This window comes from Brienomyrus brachyistius, unplaced genomic scaffold (assembly GCF_023856365.1).
Source record: "Brienomyrus brachyistius isolate T26 unplaced genomic scaffold, BBRACH_0.4 scaffold40, whole genome shotgun sequence".
Classification (NCBI taxonomy): Eukaryota; Metazoa; Chordata; class Actinopteri; order Osteoglossiformes; family Mormyridae; genus Brienomyrus; species Brienomyrus brachyistius.
Window position 1 is genome coordinate 2446860 of NW_026042315.1, and position 14832 is coordinate 2461691.

A 14832-nucleotide genomic window follows, 5' to 3' on the forward strand; every position below is an offset into this window, starting at 1 on the left:
TCACAGATGTAATGAGCACAGAGCATCACCAGCACGCTGCTCTCAGCAGTTGAGGACATTAATTTTTCCCCACAGAATACTCTGCTTGTGTAGTGTTTGTACTTGGCCTGATACTGAAGGGGCATAAGTGATAATTAAGTGACATGATAATAAAGTGCATTGCTGGGTGTTTCTTTGCCAATCTCGCATGAAACAGTACTGTGATGCAAGACAGGGAGCTCGCACTCCCTCATTCAGAGAAGGGCACAGAGTGCGGCTGTGGAAACCAGCGCATGTGCAAAAAGGGCATCAGAAATTCTCTGCACCCATCGAGACCCATCCTGGCTGACGGGAAAGCATGGCATGCTGCCCATTTGGCCTCAGTACCCAGTGGACTTCCCAAATTTCCAGCCCTGCCAAAGACTGGTCCTGAAGGAACAGTTGAGCTTGGAATGGCCTAAGGAACTGGAAGCTGTGCAGCCAGGGCACACAAACCATCATCGGCTCAAGGACTATGGAACTTCACAGAATTAAACAAAGAAATGAAATGCATGTTCTGAGCGTGATTTTCTGGTTAGAAAGAGATACCTTAAAGGAAAAGAGAGATTCAGTGTAAAATATATAACAGTTGTTCATAGATCCTCTTACTGTGGTCCTCAGTGAATGGAACATTTCTAATTGTAACTGATTTTTGTTGGAAGCAAAACAGGCAGTTAATAGTGAAAAGGTTGTGCAGTTACAGGAAGGCACAAGCACAATGTGTTTTGTTGAACTTACATTATTGTTTTGTCTGGGGTGTAGTGACCTTAAAGGAAGAAATGTTACAGGTAAGGCGTGTGTCATGCCCGGCTCGTCCGCTCCTCGTGTGTGCCACGCCCCCTGATTACCCACGTGTATTTCCCTGATCGTCTCCAGCTTTGTCTAGTTACTTTGATTAGTCCTGTGTATTTAAGTCCTGGTCTCCCCGGTTTCCCTTGTCCGTCATTGATGTTTGTAGGTGTGCTATGTTTTCCAGTCCTCGTTCGCCCATTAAATCCCTGGTTTTGCCCCGACTTCACCTGTCTGCCTGCTATTTCCACGCCTGCCCGCACGATCGCCGCTTCGCCCGACCGCAATCATGACAGCGTGTCTTTTATAGAATACAGTGCTGCTGCAGGAAGAAGAATACATAAGTAAAGGGGGGATGTTGCGTTCAGTTAGTAATTGTTCTGTTTTCCATATTACTGTATGTCACAAGAGGGTGCTGTAAGGCTGTTTGATTCGACTTCAATTCCTATTCCAAGAGTCAAGAATGGATAGTTGATCCCAAGCAGCAGTTTTCCAGATTATCAACTTCAAAAACTTAAATATATGAGAGAAAAAAAGTCTTTGTAAAATTAAGAAGTATATAATACTATGAATGACAAGGGGTCTTAATACTTTTCATTTAATTTTATTAACTCAATCTTTTGCTGGCAAGTATACCTTTTAAATTATATACATAACAATACAACTGCATTATTTGTGTTTTGTATGCACACTCCATACAAAGTAAAAGGATAGGGCGGCTACTTCATTAATAGTGTTTCTTATTGATACTTTACAATTCCGTTCTATTGCCCAACTCCCAAAGGATCATACATTTTTATTAAAACATAGTAGTCTACGGAAATGTCAATACTAATCATACATTTCAGTGACATAACTAAATAGACATATGTTGACACACAGACACAGATAAAAACAATTAAACTCCCTCTACGTGAAAATGACATGTGACACACGTCCTCAATGTTAAAATCCATGAGTGTAAAAAATGACCATCGTTGCTAATGTTATATCTCAGGTCTCAGATTACTTTGTTAAGTGTCAATTAAACTGAAAAAAAAATCACCGAAAAAGGCAAGCTTATTTGCCGACATTTAGTAACCGACAAGCTGATTAAGGAGGACTAAACCTGTACCTGGCTTTCCTGTCAGCTCCTTGGGGATGGCTAATCTTCAAATTTTATTACAAATACTACAACTTTATTTTGTGCTTTGCTTAAAGTAAAATATCTCCAGACTACTAAATACCGCGTTAATAGTGACATTTTTTAAACTGATTCGCTTCTTTCGCCTCACTCTTCTCTGTGTGACGGGTGGGCGTGGTTGATCTAACCGGCTCCCGATTGGCGGGTATTCGGTAGCTCCTGTGTCATGTGACTGGTAGTAGCGTAGGCAGCACCGCCATAGATTTGAAACCCTGTGTGCCTCGTTGGGCGATACGCGATGTTGGCACGGTAATTGTGAAATAGAGGATTCATAGATATGACTTAGTGAACCGACTATTTTCGAAACTGCAACAACATGAAGAATGTTAAAACTAGAAATCAGGGAACCACATTTCACAGGTAAAAAAATCTGCGGTGCGGTCAAATAAGATACATAACATGTTTACTAGCCTGTGACACTGACGGGATACTAGCATGATTAGTTTTTGTTGAGAATACTGTGAGCAGTACTACATAAATTGGGGGGGCAGTAGTGGTGGGCTTGTTTATTTATTCTACATAATTGTAAGATATAAATGCGTTAATTAGTAAAGAAGTTATGGCTAAAAGATCTTTCCATCTACACCCTGACATGTTGCTTGTTTATGTCTAATTATCGCTCCAAGATGGTGGCGCTGCTGACACGTTGTGGAAAAGCTAGGTGAGGCATCTAGGCTTTCAAATTCATGAGCACCACGATGTACTTCGTTTAAATGGGAGGTTCACCCCAAAACTATAAAAAGATATTTTAGAGGGGGCTTAATGCTATCTGTTCATCAAAGTTCTGCTGGGAGTTGTTCAGGTTTGGAAATATCAGCCGTAGAAATGTCAGGCTTCTATCGAAGTACACTACTCGTATCTCTGCGCATTAGACACGAGCAAGAGCTCCCTGGCGATATCTGCTGCGCAGTGAAATTATTGGTGTGTGGAGTCGGGTAGAAGGAAATAGTTCGTATATTAAACTGCTCGCGACGAAGTCTGTGGATTTTCTTAACCTGTTCATGATTTCTGGTAAGAGATATTGCTGTTGAATTTTTAAAATACGTTGTTCTGGCGCTTTAAGTCAGTGTTTCCCAACCTTTTTTGAATTGTGTACCCCCTGAGAGATTTTCTCATACCACAAGTACCCCCTTTGTCAAATGTGTTGATGATTCAATAAAAGTAGAACGTACAACTGATTATCAAATTTAAAACATTTTATTAAATCTCCATGACTTGAACATTTAATTATTGGGCATTTTATTCTTTTCAGTTTAAATTTAACATAAATATATATGTTGCCACGAAAGTGAATGATAAATCTGAAAATAAATACTAAATTTAAAAAAAAGTAAATAAACCTCCCTTTGTTATAACAAAAGCTGAATGAGTCCCCTTTAAACAGACATTTAAACTTAGAACATCAGGAGCAAAACACTAAAATAAATAACCATATCAGTTTTACTTTGTTTTCATCATTCAACTTAGTTTAGTTTAATGAGACACCTGAGCTTGCTTATCTTTGATAAGCTCTGATAGATCTGGGGGCAGTGTGGAAACAGCTGTTACCAGGCTGTTCTCCACATCCAGTCTATTCCTCTGCTTGGTTTTGATGTGTGTCAAAGCTGAGAAGGTCACCTCACACATATAGGTAGAACCAAAAGGTAAAAGTTCAAACAGTGCATGTTTTCCCAGTTCAGGATATTCCTTCTCCACATCACACCAAAACTCAGTCAATGTCTTCTCAGCAAATGCTATTTTCAGCCCACGGTCAGATGACAAATCCATGAGATGCTCCTGCAGCCTTGCATGAAGGTTGCTGCTGCTCTCACTCACAATGAATGGGTCCCTCACCCAGTCCAGTCTTTCTGAATTTTTTTCAATGTCCTGAAAATACTGGCTAAAATACATGCTGAGTTTGGACAGATGTGCTTTCACCAGTTTGACCACTGGACCCCGGGCAACATCAGTGGTGGCAAGATGGGCATCAAGTAGTGGGAAACAGCTCACATCTCCCTCATCACATTTCCTCTCCCATAGTTCGAGCTTCTTAGTGAATCCTTTCACTCTGTCATACATTTTAAGGATGTGTGACTCCTTCCCCTGAAGTGATTGGTTGAGCTCGTTAAGTTTGGTAAACACATCAACGAGATATGCAAGGCGTGCCACCCAGTTTGCATCCTCAAACACCACAGCAAGAGGATGCAGATGCTCCTTGAGGAACATAAAAACTTCATTGCGAAGCTCATAGAGTCTCAGGAGCGTTTTTCCGCGTGAAAGCCAGCGCACGTCTGTGTGGAGCAATAGCTGTTCGTGCTCTGCGCCATTCTCATGACAGAGAGTTTCAAACAGTCTATGATTCAGTGGTCGGGATTGGATGAAGTTTATCATCTTCACAGCATCATCCATAACAGCACATAAATCAGGACAAACCCTCTTACTAGCGAGTGCTTCACGATGAATAATACAGTGCATCCATTTAATGTCGTTGTTTACCTTTTTGATGTGTCCGAACAGTCCCTTCCCGCTTCCCGTCATCGCAGCCGCACCATCAGTACAGACGTGGCTGCATGTATTCCACTGCAGATCATGTTCTTTGAAAAAGCTGTCTATAACCTGGAACATTTCTCCTCCGGTTGTCTTTCCTGGCAGCTTTTTACAAAATAAAATATGCTCATTTATGTCCGACACATCTTTGTAACGAACGAAAGCCAGGAGCTGAGCATCTCCACTCACATCTGTCATTTCATCCAGCTGCAAAGCGAACTGACCGGCTTGTTTTATTTTCTTCACCACTTGTCCAATAATATTAACTGACATATTGTTGATCCGACGGGACACAGTGTTGTTCGACAGGGGGACTTTTTTTAGTGTGTCAGCTGCTTTCTTGTCAATCATAATTTCAGCCATAACACTAGCTGCAGGAAGAATGAGCTCTTCGACAATTGAGTGTGGCTTTTTTGACTTAGCCACAAGCAGGGATACGGCGTATGATGCCTCCAGTGCTTTGCTTGATACAGACGTAGCTTTCATCATTACAGTCTGACCTGACCTAAATTCCGATAACTTTCGTTTGTAAAAAGCCTCTGTTTTACCGATACTTCCCGAGTGTTTGGTGCTCTGATGTCGTTGTAAATGGGCCGGCTTCATTGCGCTATTTGCTAGGATTTCCCTGCAAAAGAAGCACTGAGGCTGTGGCAGGTCCGCAGACGTAGAAGTGAACCCGAAGAAAATATAATTGTCATTGTACTGCCTAGGTTTACGTTTGGTTTCTATTTTGCGTGTCTTGGGGTCTGCTGAACCCTCTCCTGGATCCAGAGCAACGGGACGTTTCAGCCATTTATCCATATTTGACTGTGGCTGCTTTGACCCGTCAGTGACTTTTGTCTGTCTTGTACTTTCTCTCATGCCCTCTGTCGGTAGCGGAGCGTCGTGCAGATGCACAGCCCTGCTCTAGTCTTTCCGTCATGTAGTTGTTGTTTATGTCTTTTTTTGCTCTTTTCATTGATAAAAGCTGGGTTTGTTATTCATTAAGCAACACATCCGAGATAGATTTTCTTTCTATACCAGGGCACAGCTAATGGAATGGCTGATAATATTTACCCATCATCAGGGAAATTAAATATAAAAATTTTTTCCACGTACCCCCTGTAATGTGCTCGCGTACCACTAGGGGTACGCGTACCCCCGGTTGGGAATCACTGCTTTAAGTAGTGAAAGCAAAATTGAATCTTATTATATTGCTTATTCATTAATAAGTAGCTATAACATGTATACTGCCCAATGTTTTGATTTAATAAATATTTAAAATAAATAAATATTTCAAAAACACTTCAACATTTAAAATAGTTCATGATTTTCAGGAGCGGTACAGTGGTTAGCACTGTTGCCTCACACCTCTGGGTTCCAGGTTCGAGTCTCCGCATGGGTCACATGTGTGCGGAGTTTGCATGTTCTCCCCATGTCGTCGTGGGGTTTCCTCTGGGTACTTCGGTTTCCCCCCACATTCCAAAGACATGCTGAGGCTAATTGGACTTGCTAAATTGCCCGTAGGAGAGCATGTGTGAGTGAATGGTGTGTGAGTGTGCCCTGCGATGGGCTGGCCCCCCATCCTGGATTGATTGATGGATGATTTTCTGGTCACACCGCCCCCTCAGAGCCCACCAATGACTGTCTCATAGTGTGATGTAATACACAATGTCCGCACCACCCACTTTTCAGTGAGCAGTAAAAACACACCAGCTTGTCTCAGCGGACAGCGGCTCTTATCAGATAAGGGGAAAAGGATGAGATATCAAAAGTAAAAATAAATATATCACGTTTGGTTAATATCAAATGAAAACAGCCCTGCAATAATATATTGGATTCTAGGATATCACCTATTAAAAGGGTGAATCTATTCTAGCAGACCATAAAAATCCAATTATGAACAGTGAAAATGGGCATAATAGGTCCCTATAAACGACAGGTTTCTGTCCATGGTGCTGAAAACCAGGATTGGCAGATTTCACATTACAGCGATTCCCCCACTATATCGCGGATTTTCCTCCGACGCCTCACAATTCTCTGCGTATCCCGTACATTGTTTGTGGTCCGATTGTTTTCGTTTTGTTCTAAGCCCTACGATGGAAGATGTTGACCATTCAGGAGAAGGTAAAACTTCTGGATGTGCTTCGGGAAGGAAAGCGTTATGCGGACGGCGTTCGCCATTATGGTTTGAATGAATCAACAGTATGCTACATGAAGAAGGATGAAAAGAATGTGTAAGAGCCATATATGTTTTAATTTTTATATATTCCATTACATATATAGAGAGAAAGTTGTGTGTGTGTATATATATTAAAAATTATTATTATTATTATTATTATTATTATGTCACTCATATCCTTAGCCCGACATACAGATATATGTGCTGTTTTAATGAGTTTACATGTGTTTAAAGCATGTGGGAGGGGTATTTTAAGGCTTAAACTTCAAAAAAGATTTATATGTTCCTTCTGTATCGTGGATTTTCACCTATCGCTGATGGGTTTGGAACGCATCTTCCGCGATAGGGGGAGGATCAAATTTACCTTTTTAACCTGATTTAACTTCAACCCTCTTATTTTGTTAACAGAGTGTGCGGGTGGAATACAAAGGATTACAGTGGGTAATAGGTGATTTATATTGACCTTAATTATCACCCAAGTGACTCTGGACAATCAGCTCAATAATGCTTCCCAAACGTTTCTCTCTTTTTCACTAGTTACACTTCATTACACCGAAATCAAGGAAGAATCAAATGTACAAGCACATTATACAAAATTTAAGATGCAAACACATAAAAAATATTTTGTAAAAACATTAAAAACAGATTAATATATATTGTGCAATTTGAAACTTTACATTTAGACCTCACTTAGAAAACGCAGGTGATGACCAGCCCAACCAGCAGTTCCGTCTGGTTGTACAGAATACCTACTCAATTAAATTTTGAGGTCATGACTAAACTAAATTTCAGCTCTGCCTTTAACATCAGCAGTTAGATGAAACTGATCATTCCAGAGGGAAATACAGTGAAGCCATGAAACATACTAGATGTAAATATATTAATTTTCACATACACTTGAGCTCAGTGAATTCAAGCGCGTCATACACTGTAAAAAAAAAGAATCCACCAAAAAACGGTTTTAAGTTAATGGACTCTTCCTTCAATTTACAAATATTGTAAATTCAGTTTTCCACAGTTTCTTAAATGATAGTTTATTTTCATTTTTAATTCTTCATTCTGCCAATGCAGATTTGTTTGTTTAATAAATGGTGTTGTTCTTAAAAGTACAACAAGTAATTTGAGAATATAGTAATTCACTACATTGATTATTTTTCATAACTCAATGGCCCATAAACATACAGTTATCCATCTGAAGCTGGATTTAAACCAGCAAATTTTGGATTACAAGCCCAAATACTTGAGCTACTGAGCCACACACTTACACTGACTCAGCTTAAGTTGCAGAGACACAGTGGACTTTCTGTTGGATGTCAGACAGAACGGCAAAGGACCCCTCACTAACAGGAACCTAAAACACACAAACACTTGGGAACACTTCAAATGCGTGATCTGACTCTGCAAGGGGAGAACATGTTCACGTGGAGTCTTGGCTTTTCACAATGTTTCATTCCTGCTTATAGCTAAGGTTTTTTTTAGCCGTCGTCACTCTAAGGTTGCCCATTAATGGTTTGGAATTGGGAATGTAAAGCTGTTTTGTTAGCATGTCTGCCTTACAATTCCTTTACTGTAAGTCAAGGCCTGCTGGAACTCAATACTGCTTCATGGCGCTTGTATTTACTCTTTATTTTCTATTACATTATGTTTGAGACTAACCCCTTTATCTACCTCTCCATTCCTCCTGTTGAGCTCCATACAGAACTAGTGGAGAAAAGGGGTGCTTGGAGGGGAGACGATATCTCTGGATGCCCACTTAAGAAATATCTGCGTTACCTTCCAATACACCTTCCAAACTTAAGTGGATTGAACATGGGTGCTGTTGAATTAATAAAAAAAATGCACTGTATTAAAATTATTTTGTTTATATAACATAAAATTGAACTATAAACATGAAATTTAAATCTGTTTATATATTGACAAAATAATAATTCAGAATTTTGAACCCTCATTGAACAAAATGAAACCTAATATGGACAAATGGAAAGCATTGAAATTATCCTTATGGGGGGAAGGTTAATGTTACTAAAATGGTTGTGGTGCCTCAAGTTAATTATCTCTCTATGATGCTTCCATTTAATATTCCGGAAAGGATATTTGAACAGTACGAGAGTATAGTAAAAGATTTTTGTTGGGAAAGAATAAACCTAGGATTAAAATTACTTCGCCCAGAGACAAGGGAGGTCTAGGATTGCCAGATGTTAGATTATATAGCATGTCATTTGAAATAGCCAAACTCTACTATCACTGGAAGAATGTGAATTCTGATGTGGACTGGATAGCTATCGAGAGCAATTTGGCTTCACTATTTCAACCTCTGTACATTCTGTCACAATGGGGGGACAATATAAGAAACACAAACCCGATAATATCTTTTTCGAGGAATATATGGATCAAAATACATAAGAAGCTTAAAGTATCACATGACATGCAGCCATATTCCTCAATTTGGCACAATCCTCAAATACAAATAGGAAAAAGTATGGAAACAATGGCAACCCAAAGGGGTGAAAACTCTTTGGGATTTATTCGTAAATGGGATGTTTATGTCATAATCAGACTTAAAGAGTAAGTATGATGTAGGAGGAGGAGGGAGTTTTTGGAAGTTTTTGCAACTGAGGCATTGAGTCACAAGTGTTAAAATGCAGAAGATGAATGGTCAAGAATACTTTCTAGAGTGGGGAAATATTATAGGGAAGTAAAAGGTACATTTATTCAGTATAAAATTATACACAGATAGTACTGGACACTAGTTAGACTAAATAGAACTGGTCAGTGTTGGAATTTTAGAAGGCAGGTGGGGGCTTATTTACACATGCTGTGGCAGTGCTCTCAGGTATATCCATTTTGGGGTAGAGTTCTTGGTCTCCTGGACAAATGGCTAGGCTTTACTTTTCCCCGCAAACCCGACTCTGTCTGCTAGGAGATAGAGTGGAATTGCCAAAGGGGAATAATAAACAGTTTAAGGCTGTGATGGTGGGACTCATAACTGCCATGAGGGTAATATTAAGGCATTTGAAATCCTCAACAATCCCCAATATAAAGGAATGGACCGATGAGATGATTAAGGCAGCTTCATATGAAAAAATGTTGGACAGACTAAATGGGAAACGAGGTATAATGAAAATGTGGGAATGTTTCTAGGGCCATGTTTTTGAAGGATAAATGGCTGGGAGGTTGAACTAGTGATTGGTCATATTGTTTTATAAATGTGAATGGCTGAAGTGTATTATATGAGAGTGCTGTAACTTTTTGGTTAGAAAAATAAGAAAAATTTGAATTACAAAATAAAATGTTCTTAGAAAGTAATTTCATGTAACCACTAGTCTTAAAATTAATTACATCCAACAGTACATTTTTTAGTGTAGGTAAGTAGATGGATCGATAAAATTAAATAATTATTACAAATCACAAATAACTATTACAGTCATGGCCAAAAATATTGGCACCCCTGCACTTGTGTCAAAAAACACACCCCTTCTCCTAGAAAATTGTTGCAATTACAGATGCTTTGGCATTGTCATTAATTTCTCTTGTTGGCACTTGAAGAAAACAAAAAGAGGAAGAAGGAAAAACAGGAATCGGAGACATTCCACGCAAAAGGGCACCTGCCCTTCTCATATTGTCTCAAATACCCAAAGCCAGTCAGAGTGGTCTGGGGGTGATTGTACACCAAAATAGGCCATTTCATTCATGTTGATCTTAGTCTTTCTCATGATGGTGGGTAAATCTGGGGTGGCTCTTGTGGTTCTCATATGAGGTCTTTGGTGCACATTAAGTGAATCAGATACAGGCCACCCATTGTGTACCTCTGTGCCATTTAAATGGGCTTGCAATCTGAAGAGGTGTGAGGTCACAGTGATTTAACACTGGTCCACTTTTTCTTATGGCCTTGAGCCAGGTCATGACAATATCTTGTGCAGCACTAATGACGTAATGGCATCTGCTCATGTTATCTCATAACTTGAAGCTGTTTGTGCAGCACAACCCACACGGCACCAACAAGACATTGAGAACAATCCCAGCAGCCCTCGGCTCTCTTACCCAATGCTGTTATAAGGGGACCAAACTTCTTTAAATTTCGCTTCCACAGTGGCTTTTGAAAAAAATAAGCAAATCACGCAATGCTATTGAAATTATTAAAACATAGAGATTAACAGTCAGATATGTTTTGTGATTTTAAATGAGGAAGTGATATATTGGATATAACACGAATGTATTTCTTATTTCTTTTTTTTTTGGGTTTTCTGTGGTGAGAAATGAAAGCTACAGGCATGTAAATATTGCTTCCTGTAGTAACTTGTAAAATGTTCCTCATTGTTAACAATCACATTACATGTGAAGGTGTCAGTCAGTGGAAACGCATAGTGAGGCACGCTGGCCAGCCATTGTATTCGTTCAGGACCAGCCCATCAAGTAAAGGTTTCAGCACCACGGACAGTGACCTGTGTTAAACTGACCTCAGGTTCCTACATTGGCTCTATGGAATTTTCTGTAAATAATTAAATGCCACTGGCCCCCTACATGCGGAAATGTTTCCCCCTCCCCCAGACTTCTTCAGAGAGCTTTGGAGGACATTGTCTGCACGCTACCAGAGGCAACTAAGAATGTGCTTGAGTTGGGAGGAGGCAGTAGTCCCCATTTTTCCCTCCTGCTGTAGAGGGTCATTGGGAGGAGGTGGGTTTGCTGCTCTCTTTCGTGTCTCTTCAGCAGGTGGCTCTTAGAGATTTGTCTGAGAAAGGTCTGTACCAGGCTTGTGTTAAAGTGCTGCATTTTCGGGCACTGAGTGGACTGGCGGATTCTAGGTGGTCAGGTTTGTTGAGGCCTGGATCTTCCCCGCGGGGATGTTGGAGGTCCCTGTACAAGCCCCCCATTGAGAAGCACACGGTGGATCTTCAGTGGCAGATTGTGCACGGGGCAGTGGCCACAAACAGACAGGTGATGCACATTGATTCCACAGGGTGGCAATTGGTTTTCTTAGCTAATCTGTTTCTTTAAAACAAAGAAATGGATTGTTTACTTGTGTCTTTTATTCTACATCATAGATAATGCGAACCTTCATATAAGTAAGAGGTAATATTTTGCTCAGTATCAGTTCAAGTTCAAATACTTCAGGTTTTTTATTTGACAAAACACATAAAATTGTCATGCAAAGTCATTGATTTATTTTTAAAACTATTGCACTGTGATACATTTAACATCATATTTTCAGTTCTGCCAAATCTCTTATTGACAGCTTAGTGGTTTTCCAATGGCTTGTGGCGTCACATGGTGGTCGAAAATGATATTACAGGCTTTTGTTGAAATTACCTTAAAATTCATCTGGAATGTATTGATTTATGCTGTAATTAATGATGCAAATTAACACAGATGGGACCATTTTGACCCAAAACAGCTAGTTGGAGGGTAGCAATCCTCCAGATTGCAAAGGTCAAGATACTAAAACCTGGAAAAGTACAAAGGACTGGAGCAAAAGAATAACAGTGAAAGCTGTCAGAAACAGGCAGGAAACTCTGCATGGATGTTTTGGAAGAGGTAGATGGTCCAGTTGGCTGTATTAGTCAGTCTGCTGAGAAACATAGCGCCAGTAAGCCAACAAAATGCAACAAACATTTAGGACTGACTGCAGTATTAATTCAAAGCATGATTGTGTTTTTCTTATTTTTTATTGATTTATTTTTGTATTATTAATTTTTTAAAGTAACTTGATTCAGTTAAAAGGGGTTTGTCCATTTGCTTTAGCAGAAGTTCGTGTAAGTATGATGTTCACCTTCCCTTTTCATAGTCTAGTCTTTGCCAAGTTTTATGCTTATTTCCCCTGGTTAAGTTAATCTGACTTGTGTGTTTAGGAGGGTCATACATGCTTTTTGTTTGTAATGGAAGCACAGGGTCTGTACTTGCAGCTTATTTGCCATGTTAATGGAAGCATTTTACCTTCCTCTCTAATCTCTCTTTTTCTTGGCTCTCACTGCAGTCTCCTCTATGCCAGGGTTTCTCAACCCAGTCCTTGGACCCCACTGCAAAGATCCACAGTTTTGCTCTGTCCAAGCTCTCAACACAGCAGTAAAAGGTGACTGTTTGGTTCATGCATGCAGGGATCTGGGACAGAGCAAAAACGTCTGGTGGGCTGAGGAATGTGTTTAGAAATGCTGCTGTATGAAGTATTAAACCATTTGGCCGGTTGGATAAATGTTAAAATGTTTTTTCAAAATATAAAAAGAGATAATCTTCTGTTTTGCGTCTCATTACAAGCAAACTTGTTTTTTGTTTTTATCTCACTCTAGTATTTGATATCTAATTTTCAGTCTTCTGGCAATATAATCTGGTGAATGGGGAAAGACTTCCAGCAGGGGCTCCGGTTTCCTCCCACAGTCCAAAAGTGTGCAGGGTAGGTTAATTGGCAAATCTGAGTTGTGAGTGTTTGCGCCCTGCAGAGTGTTGACTCCTGCCCAGGGTTGGTTCCTGCCTACGCCTGTTGTTCCAAGGACAGGCTCCGGTCCCCCCCGCGACCTCAGTTTGGCATGCTGTCTCCCCCCTTGGTTTCCTTTGGTTTACATCTTCACTAACCCCCTTGTTGCTTTGACTTGTGTGTAAGTTATGTATGTGTGATTGTATTGCTGCATAGGGAGTGACTGCTATTTTGTTTTGCAAGTGTGTGTTGGACTCTGTTTATTTGGTCAGGGAGTGAGGTGGAGTGTTTGTCTTTTGGTTTCCTTTTCTTTTGCACTTAGGTGAGATTAGCTGTGGGTCGCACTTGATAGTTGGGGATTTTGTTTGTTATTTTGGCTGTGGTCAGTCCCAAAGTCTTTTGCACCGGGTTATTTGTTCAGTGTCAGTATTATACATGAAAAAATTAAAATACAAAAAATATCCCTTTGTCCACTGGTGTTCCCTTCTTGCCCTCACCCTGTTTGTCCCTTTATCCCATTCCCCTTTCCCATGAATACTGTTACACTCCAACCCTAGACAGGATATCATAACAGCATCTTACCTATAGTTTTAAAAGAGATGAGGGATATTATTCATTGACCTTTATCTTTGCTATTTCAGAAATCCGTATCTGCCGGTGTGGTACCTTCTGACTGGAAGTATACACTGTAAAAAAGGCAAAATTTGTCACAGTTTTAAACCATTTTATATCAGCCAATTTGACTACAGTATAGTTATTTTTTTCCTCTTATGTTAAATGACAGAAAAGGTTTATCAAAACTACATTGCATAAACATAATTTTACGCACAGTTTGTAAAATAACAGGGAAACCCCTTCAGTGAAACTGGTCAATTTCTTTTCTGTATTTTTACAGAAATTAAACTTATGGTCATATGCTTTATCTGTAAAATTTTAATGGTTTTATTGTACCAACATGTGTTTTAAGTAAAACGAAGGCACAACAGCTGTTTTCTATAATTTTGCTTTCATTAACTTTAATTTTACATTCAGTATACATAAAATCTACATTGTTTTACTGTAATAAAACAGATATCCACCATAATTGTACTGTGTTGTTGGATATATACGAAATGGTTTGCACAGAGCTAAGGTTATAAACATAAAAAAATGACTTAAAATTAGAAAATATAGACCCTATATTATAGGGAATATGCGAGTCATCGAACTGATATTGTAACGAACCCAAACTACAGTAGCGTCAGAGGCTGTAAACGGAGAACAGATCACCACCAGACTGCAGCTACAATTACAAAGATAATTTTATTCAGTACAATTCATGCAGCGACCCATCGGGTCGGATCTGGATTCACAAAGAGCTCGGTCCCGCTTTCTCCCCGTAGCACACCACCCCTTTTTAAGCGTGTGTTAACCCACGCTACCGCACAGTAAATCCCGCACCACACAACATCCCCATTAGGGCACGGCACACCAATAGCACTGCAATACACAGTAATCCCCACACTTCGGGCACAGGCAAGCATTACGGGACCCGAACCGCCTCTATAGTCCTGTCCCAACCCTAAGTAGTTACACTGCACATTTAAACCACACGAAACACTCACACAATAAAGACATAATTAAAACATAACACCCCCTCCCCCCCCGGGGATCCGGACCCTCCCCCGGGGAAGGAATAATCACACCGGTCCTCGCCCTACCGCACCGGGAACTGTCCCTACCGCCCACTCTCTGGCTTCACCGCCGGCA

General features: G+C 40.1%; 1 protein-coding gene across 2 annotated transcripts in view; it reads left to right on the forward strand.

The window, feature by feature from the left end:
• LOC125722597 (uncharacterized) overlaps positions 1 to 14832 on the forward strand; it is a 426618-nt gene that overhangs the window by 192674 nt on the left and 219112 nt on the right. The window lies entirely within an intron of this gene.